The 9,488-nt window shown below is 33.8% G+C and overlaps 1 pseudogene; it reads right to left on the bottom strand.

The window, feature by feature from the left end:
- Positions 1–4,223: 4,223 nt before the first annotated feature.
- Positions 4,224–6,418, bottom strand: LOC110200960 (pre-mRNA-splicing factor RBM22 pseudogene; annotated as a pseudogene).
- Positions 6,419–9,488: the final 3,070 nt, after the last annotated feature.

Genomic DNA, 9,488 nt, shown 5'->3' with positions numbered 1-9,488 from the left:
CCTTTCCAAAATATTTTAGAAACAAATTCATTAAAACAAATACCAGATGGCAAGAAAAATGACAAGACATGTACAGTAGCCAGAAGGATGAAATCCATGATGAAAATGAGCTGTACAACATTTATATTCTGAGCTTTACCAGAGGTCTATATTTAGATGTTGATTACTATCTATTGGCATCTAAATGTTCCTCCATGTTATTTGATAAAGTTCTACTTATTTTTATTTATGTTTCTTTCTGGTTTTGAAAATCCTGAACCTCAAATTAATTTTAATGAGATTAAATATTTTGCAGTTCAGTGTTCCATACTTGGATAATATGATCTACATATGCATATATATGTATGTATACACACATATACATTTATACACACATATGTAGATAGCTATTCTCATCTGATCCACAGTCATCTAGTGAGGAACATACTCATAATTCTTAGGTGGATCCTTACATATGACCCTAGAGACCATTAATAGGACTATACTACAGTTAGAAGAATTAGTGCTTTGATTTCAAAGCCCACAGCTTAGCACGGTGTAGCATTTCGTAATTGTTGAATGATTTTTTTTGTTACTTGATTGTTGGAAGCTTTCAGGAGCCCATGGACACCTCTAAAACCTCAAACAGCATCTTATTAGGACTTCAGTGCTACCTATCAATGAATCTTTTTTTGGGGGGGAGAGGTAATGGAAATTTCCTCCTAAGACATCATAAATCACATAATACATAACTAAAACATGGGAAGAAACAATAGCTGTTGTTGAAAATGCCTAGAATCATTTTGAAAAGGCAACATAAAGTGAAATTGATAATCATTTACAGTACAGGTATGTGGATGATTTTTCCCCAAATTTCTCAAATATTTCAAAACATTTTTGTACCAATTTAGAAAATGAAAATACTGTATATTTACTAAATGTTTATTTGCATGGAGGATTTTAATTGCATATATGTGTGTGTGTGTGTGTGTGTGTGTGTGTGTACGTGTATATATATATATATGTATATATATATATATATATATATGCACACACACATATATGTAACTACTTAATTTAATGATGAAATTACAATATGGGATTGTTTATCCTATAATATAATATTGAAAATAGGCTATCTCTAGGACTTTTGAAACATCCTATGTATGTTACATTCAATTTAAGGTAGAAAAAGTTAATTTTACTTAATTTGTACTCAACGTATACAAATGAAATAATGCACTAACTTCCTCTAATGGCTCAAATTCTCCTTGAGTCACTTGTGTTTAAAAAAATCTAAGGCCAATGCTGGGTTTGAATTACAGCAGTGGTGTAAGTCTTTCTTTAAAATTTTAAAGAAAAAACTTTCTTTGGGCTACATTTATTTTAAAATTTTATTAGAATTACTTTAATATTTTGAGTCAACATTTAAGTATAAATACTAAAATTATGAAATTTTCATCTATATTAAATAAGCCAAACTTTTCTTAGAATGTTGTCTGAACTAAATGATGAAGTCTTTACTGGTCTTTAAAATTACATAATTGGAAAAAAATAAACAAATGATGTTTTTTCAGGGTTTGTTTGAAAGAAAAGTTTGCTTACAAAATGAAGTGCATTTTGTTAGTAGTAGAAATAATATACAGTATTTGTATAATGCTTTATAGTTTAAAAAACATTTTTTCTTTTTTGTAGCCACTTGATCTAAGTATTGCAAATATTCATATTCCTATTTCATAAATAAATCTCAGAGACTATAAATAAGATTTCTAAGGTCACATAACCAGGCAAACTCAAGTTTGCTGACTTGAAGTTCCATTCTTAGCCTTCTTTGTACATTACCTTACTATTCTCAAATGCTTCTAGCCATTTGACACTGTGACTTAAACTTCAAAATCTTTATGAAATAATGTTGTATGAATCATGTATAAAGCTGTGACGTAACAATAGGAAATGAATTACTCATTTTATTTTGCTTCATATGATACTATCAAAAATAAAATCCTCACTTATTGAATGAGTATCTAGATATAAACATAAAACAACAACAACAACAACAACAATTCATAAACATATTTTTCCTGAAAGCTTTTGATGGTATTCACTATGAATTGATCAATGATCTTTTCAAAGCAAATCACTTATGGATGCTTAATGGAAATATATTTTAAAATGATATTTAAATAGGAATGGTCAGAAAGGAAAGCCTAAAAATAATCTTTGAAAACACAACAAAAAATCAATACAGTCCAGTTAAACTCAATTGCAATTGAAAGCAACAATTGTCCTATTTGTTCTTCAAAATATTTGATTGCAAGTAGCAAGTAGAGATTTCAGCTATGCAAATTGCAAAGTGGTTAAATGCTTCGTTTTCACATTTTAATAAGTTACTTATATTTATATTGTGCCTACTATTTATTACTTTTTATCATTATTTTATTCTAAAATTTTGTAGCCTACTCTTTTTCCTAATTGGAATATGAATTATTATCTACACAATTTGGGAACTTTGAAAAACATAAGAACATATTACAAATCAGTTAGATAGGGTCTTCAGCTTAATAAATACATTGCAAGAGGTATACAACATACATGCAGAAAATATTTAATTTATTTTCCATGCATCTTGAGTAACTAATTATTTAAATGATTTAAATGGCTTATCTTTTGATCTTTCCCTTAATTTGTTCTCCCATTCCTCATCTGGTAATGGAAGTGACCTTGAATTCTCACCTTTATGCTAGCTATAACAATCACCATAAACTTTTTTTTTAAGTTGTCCCATTTAAACAGCTTTTTTTATTTCTAAACTTTAAAACAGTTCTCACTTCCTTTACCTTTTTCACTTGTCTATAATTCAGTTACATGCAAGCAACATTTCTATTAAGAGTCAAGTAATGTATGCAGCAGCAGAAAATTAGATAGAAGCACGTGAAGGTGTAAGTAAAACAAAGACCTTTCCATAAGTCACAATTCACCTATACAAACAAAATAAAAGGTTTGTCCATTTCATAGTTAGAAGCATTAATATGTCCCTCATGAGTTGAGGCATGAGTTTGTGATGCAGACCCCACAATTTTGTTTTGTTTTTTGTTTGTTTGTTTTTAAGAGATCAGTCACTTTGGAAGGTAGAGTGTAACAAGGGGCTTTTTTTTAAAGACTGAATACAAGTCCATTTTGCTAGGAGAAGAAAGAAAGTATCTAGAGGTGCTTGATTTGCAAAGTTCAACCTTGGGTAATAGGGAAATAATACTTGATGACTATCCCTAATTACTGGCACTAGCAAAAGAATTATATAAAAAATATTGTCAACCATTTGGTTCCACCTCCCCTACCCAGACCCCTGTCAAAGTGTGTCAAATCCCAAACACTTAAAGAAACGTATACAATTAGAATTACAACTCTCCTTGTTGTTGCTCATCCTTCTTTTTCAAAGAGGATTAATGACGTCACCAGAGATGTTTTGCTTGCATAAGAATTGGATTTAAATGAGGCAGAGTTGGGCAAAATCATTAGCCTCACTCTTTCTTCCTGAGTCATGGAAATCCAGTAGAAGGACAAAAGTCAAGACAGCTGGGGATGTCTCAGGATTCAGTAAATGACCTTGGTGTTTTTAAATGCCTGACAGAGCTCTAAATACTCCACAGTGCCTGCTTCAGCCTCCTTCATTGCTGTTGGAACAATTTTTTCTCATCTGACCATTTCCCTAGGGAACATCTTCACAGGCTTGGGGTAGACACCCATCTAACTCATCAACAGGTTTCAGGACTATTGGTTACTCTCAAAGTGCTTTAGACTATCTGCTGACACAGTTTACTGGGTTGTGGCAGCTAAGCATGCTACAGCTTTTTGGAGCCACAGGTGAGAGTTGGGTGAAGGTGGACCCCAAAAGTAGTTAAGCTTCCCTGAAAAGTGTTCAGCAAGCCCTCAGACCAGAGGTGCTTTTCCTCCTTCAACACTCCATACACTCTAACTCTCCTAAAGATTCCCAAAAGCTCCAAACTCACTATGACCTTTTTTTTCTCCTTAACTTTTCCTGGTTAAGAAGCAAAGGACATTTTTGTACTAGTGACCAGATTTGTTCATATGAGTTTAACAGGGCTTTTCCACCTGCCCTCTATTTAGGAACTTAGATCCAGTTCTTTGCCCATATCTTAGCATGTCATATGCTACCATTGAAACTTACAAAGGAAAAAAAAATACTATAAGATTTATTTATTACATTTCTAAAGCACCTTTCCTCCTCAGATCTCAACCCCTGTAACACAAGGTGTTATAGGGTGAATGCTGTGCTTTTCTGCATGAGCTTCCATCCTCTGGGGATCCTGAGAAGGATAGTTGGATGGGTCCTGGAGCTCATATGATGGGACATGGTGGTCCCATTGGGTGGAACATGTGTAGTCCATGACTTGTTGTGAAGTGGAGGTATAATCCCAGGAGGAGGGGGCAGGATAACATTAATCACTGCTGGAGGACCACTGAGAAGGAGCTTTAAAAAACTGACAGCTGCTGGAGAAGAGGATGTTCTCCAAAAAATCCTGCCCAGGCTCCAGTTTAATTCCAGAGGCTGTGGTTCATTCTTTCTCCTTTTCTTTTCCTCTGGCAGTGTGAGATCTTCTCCATTTCACATTAAATTTAAACCTATTTAGAACAAACAATCAGTTTGTTCAAGGATTTCTCAGCAATCATCTCTGCAGCTTGCAAACTGGATGGAAGCACACTGCTGTCCCTGTACAACTGTTACCGTTCATGTCTCACCAAACTGGTAAAATTGATTTATGAGATCAGTCTCACTGATTGAATCTCCCAGGCTACCAGCATAAGGTATGGTAATAGTCTTATCATCTGGTGGATCCAGATAAGACACTGTTGAAGACTATTTTAGAAGACTAGCTAATACAGTATCATGAATACCATATTAGAGATCTTTGATGTTCTGATCATCAGGTCTGTAGACTTCTCATGTTTGTATGCGCCCTCTTCTCCTCTTTTACAGTCTCCTTTCACCTAGAAAGAACAATTCCATTTGTAGCAAGGGGTGGTCCAAGCTAATTTTGGTATCATGTCACTGGTAGCTGTAGTCTTCCCAAGAATACCAACTGACCAAGTTTTATCAGAGTTAGAAATCTCTCACTCAACATTATGGATGCAATATTCTTTGTTCATATCAGACCTAGTTATGTCATTCTTTTTTTTTAATACTTAATAGTATTTTTTTCTGATTACATGTAAAGATAGTTTTCAATATTCATTTTTTGCAAATTTTGAACTCTGAACGTTTCTCCCTCCCTCTGACTTCTCCTCCCTCTCCAAGACAGCAAGCAATCTGATGTAGGTTATACCTCTACAACCATGTTATACTTATTTTCACATTAGTCATGTTGTGAAAGAAGAATCAGAACAAAACGGAAAAAAAAGCAAGAGAAAAAAAAAGTGAACATAGTATGCTTCAATCTGCATTCAGACTCCACATTGCTTTCTCTGGGTGTGGATAGCATTTTCTATCACAATTCTTTTGGAATTGTCTTGGATCATTTTGTTGCTGAGAAAAGCTAAGTCAATCATAGTTGATCATCATACAATGTTTCTGTTACTGTGTACAATATTCTCTTGGTTCTGCTCATTTCACTCAGCATCAGTTCATATGAGTTTTTCCAGGTTTTTCTGATATCTGCCAACTCAGAAATGATTTTCTTATAGAACAATAGTAAACCCTTACATCCACATACTACAACTGGTTCAGCCATTTCCCAATTGATGGGCATCCCCTCAATTTCCAATTCTTGGCAACCACAGAAAGAGCTACTATAAATATTTTTGTTCATGTGGGTCCTTTTCCATTTTGTATGATCTCTTTGGGATATAGCCCTAAAAGTGCTATTACTGGATCAAAGGGTATGCACAGTTTTATAGCCCTTTGGGCATAGTTCCAAATTGCTCTCCAGAATGGTTGGATCAGTTCACAACTCCACCAACAATTCACTGGTGTTCCAATTTTCCTGCATCTTCTCCAACATTTATCATTTTCCTTTTCTGTCTGATAGGTGTGAGGCAGTACATGACTATAGAAGGTTTAATTTCTTCATCTGAAAACTGCCTATTCATATCCTTTGGGTATATCATTATTAAAGGACAGTCCTGCATCACAGACTTGAATAGGTAAGCCATATTCTAGGTCTAAAATCCAGGTCTGACAACTTTTTTTTTTAAAGATTACTGTAGGTTTGGCACATTTCAGTCATCTTAAAAAGCATGTCAACACCAGGACACCAGAGGGACACTGTGACTGAAACAGATTTTAAATCATTTTTCCATACTTTTTTTTTTTGGTAATCCAGATGTAGGGATTTTCTCCAAAGCACATCTGATACAGAGTAGGGAAGTCTGAGTCCCCCCAGTTTTGTCTGTAATAGCTGTTGGAGCACAGAGACTTCATCATATTGGAAGTGGCAGTAGTCAGAGGGTTGCTGGCAGAAGTCAGCAAAAACTTAGCAAACAGGCAAAAAATCAAGCACAGACACTGGGATAGACTGTATGTATATTGACTGAGGACCAGCTTAGGTAAGTACTGAAAGCCTCATCTTCATGGGGTTATCTATGTGATAACATTATTGATTAACTGATTTACTGATTGATTGATTCTACCACATTAATCCATTAAATTTTCCTAGGTCATGTTGTAATTGAAATCTATGTTGATAAAAAGCAATCACAGCAATAAAATCATGTATTACTGAAATATTGATTGGGGGAAAAAACTTCAAAATCCTAACAAAGAAATATGTCCCACCTTTCATGCTACTGACCCCCTTTGATGTCTGGCAATGGTGTCAGATTACTACTGCTACATCCTATCTATCTCAACTAGTTTCCCTGGGGATCAATTTTATGCATTCAAGGTAGCTGAAAGACAGCTGACCATGTCATTTGGTCCGAGAAACTGCACTTATTTGGGGCCCTGAGATTATTAACACTGTGTTTTAATCAACTATGCTATACGGTTATTGGAAGAGGGAATTTTTTAAATTGTTTATCAGTTAAACTCAATGCTTAGGAAGAAAAAAAAAACTCCAGGGAAGTCACTTAAATGATGTTCTTCTTAATACTAACATATTTAACAGAAATCAAATGAAAAGTTCAAATAAGTTATCAATATTACTTATTTTTAAAGCAATGTTTTTCCTACAGACTAGCAAGATGAAAAACAAACACAGTGTTAGAATATTTTCTGTTTAAATCGTTATGTTAATAAATTGCAGTGGAGGCAATATATCTAAGAAGTTAGAGAACAGCAATCTTCAAATTCAAAACTACAATGAAAAGCATTTTGATGAGGGTAACCTCTCAAATATCACAATAAACTTGAGAAAAAAGAGTTAAACTGCCACATTTGCATGCAGCACTGCAACTCTCATATCTGTTTGTTTTTATTTATGTACTTCCTGTTCTAATTTAGAAAGTAAAGTCAATCACTAAGGGAAGTCAGTCACTAAGGCAAAGTCCTATGACCTGCATATTTTTCACAAATTTGTTAGGTAGGTCTTCATATTACTAAATATATTACAGTAAGTACATGACATACATACAGAAAATGTGATTTATTAACATGAGTTAAATTAAATTGAGGTCAAGTAAAATCAGTGGCAGGATATGGGATCCTTAATTTCCTTTTCTTGGATGAGTCATTATAATAAGTAATGTTGATAATTGATTCTATGCATACACACACACACACACACACATATATATGTATACATATATATGTACATATATATTCATATGTGTGTGTGGTTTGACTACAAGAAAATTAAAATATGAAAAACAAAATTAAGATAAATGATGAAGTAATTATTCACACTGAAAAGTTACTGTGTAACAGAAAGTTATTTCCAGTGGTGTTTACCAACCTTTCTTCATTCTTTGGCAGTCAGTCATTCAATCAGTTAACTAGCATTTAAACACCTACTATAGCCTTGGTGTTGTGAACAAAATTTAAGACTGCTAAATTTTCCATGATGCTTGGTAGGGCTTGGGACTAGGCTTAAACTAGATTTTTGAAATGTTGAGGATTAAAGGATAGGATAGAAGATAGGGGTCATATATATATATATATATATACACACACACACACACACACACACACACACACATATATATGTTTGTGTGTATAGGTATATATGTATACATATATGCATGTATATATATGTTTGTATGTATATGCATATTGTGTATGTGTGTGAAGATATGTGTTATACACATGTGTATAATACATATATGTATTGTGTGTGTGTATATAGATATGGAAAGAGCTGTTATTTAAAGTATCGTAGAATCAAAGAATTTTAAAGATGGAGATGGAAGAAGAGAAAAAATGGTAAGAATGAATCTACACACACACAACATATTTAGTGAACATCCAATATATGAAAGATATTCTGTAGGATTTGGGGGTGGATTAATTCTCTGTAACTGGATCTCCAGGTCAGATATGACAACTGATTATATATGATTGGGTCACAAGATCATGCATTTAAAGTGAAAGAAATTTGGATGAAAGACATTGACCCAACTATCTAATTTTGTAATTACAGGAAATAAAGCACAGAGACATAGTCATTTGTCCAGAATCATTCTACTAGGGTAGTGTGAATACCAACAGAGTCAGTATTCAAACTCAGGTCCCCTGACTCCAAATCCAATACTTTTTTTTTCCAATTCACACAGTTATAAGGATGACACTTCATATTTTGTAAAGCTGAACACTGAAAGAGTAAGATGAAAAACTAGTAAGTTTTGACATAGGGTCAAAGATGTATTAGCATCAAGCATTGCCAAAAATGTTGGGCTAAGGGGTAGATTAGAAAGCAAAAAAAGTGAGTAGAAAAGGGGGAAAAAGGAAGAAAACTAATAACTTAGCTTAATTCAAAATTGTGTTTAGGACCTGAATAGATTTCCTAGAATTATTTCAAAGCCTCACAATTCTAGGTAATACAAGATACTATATACCATCTAAATAACCGAGAAGTAACTAAATGTCACACAGAAGAATTTGGTTTATCACATCTGAACAAAATTCACATTTCATTTTGGAAAAGCAACACTATTATCATCTCATTATCATCATCAAGCATCAAATTGCATGAAACTATTACAGATGTTCAAAGTTTAGAAAACTTAGCCATAGTTCACTATCCAATAGACAAAAAGATAAAAGTACATAATGACTTAGGGTATAAATGACATTATTTAGATAACATAAATTACTTAGGCCCCCACTGTCTGAAGGTCACACATGTCACATATGTTACATTTCACTCCCTCCACCTCACCCCAGGTTTCTGGGGTGGAGATATCAAGGCTCTCTGCAAAAGCAGAGCATTTCCCCAAATACAGTGGGGTTGGGGGCGTCCCCTGAACTCCACCCTCATTTGACCTCTAACAATTGGATTAGCTTTTACAAAGAAATGTTTACTTTAAAAGTATAATCACAAAGAAAAATTCCCGTGAGT

The sequence above is a fragment of the Phascolarctos cinereus genome, unplaced genomic scaffold (genome assembly GCF_003287225.1).
Source record: "Phascolarctos cinereus isolate Bilbo 61053 unplaced genomic scaffold, phaCin_HiC Scaffold_7;HRSCAF=346, whole genome shotgun sequence".
NCBI classification, from domain to species: Eukaryota; Metazoa; Chordata; class Mammalia; order Diprotodontia; family Phascolarctidae; genus Phascolarctos; species Phascolarctos cinereus.
The sequence above is the reverse complement of the archived record's forward strand: the minus strand, read 5'-3'. Positions and strand labels throughout refer to the sequence as shown.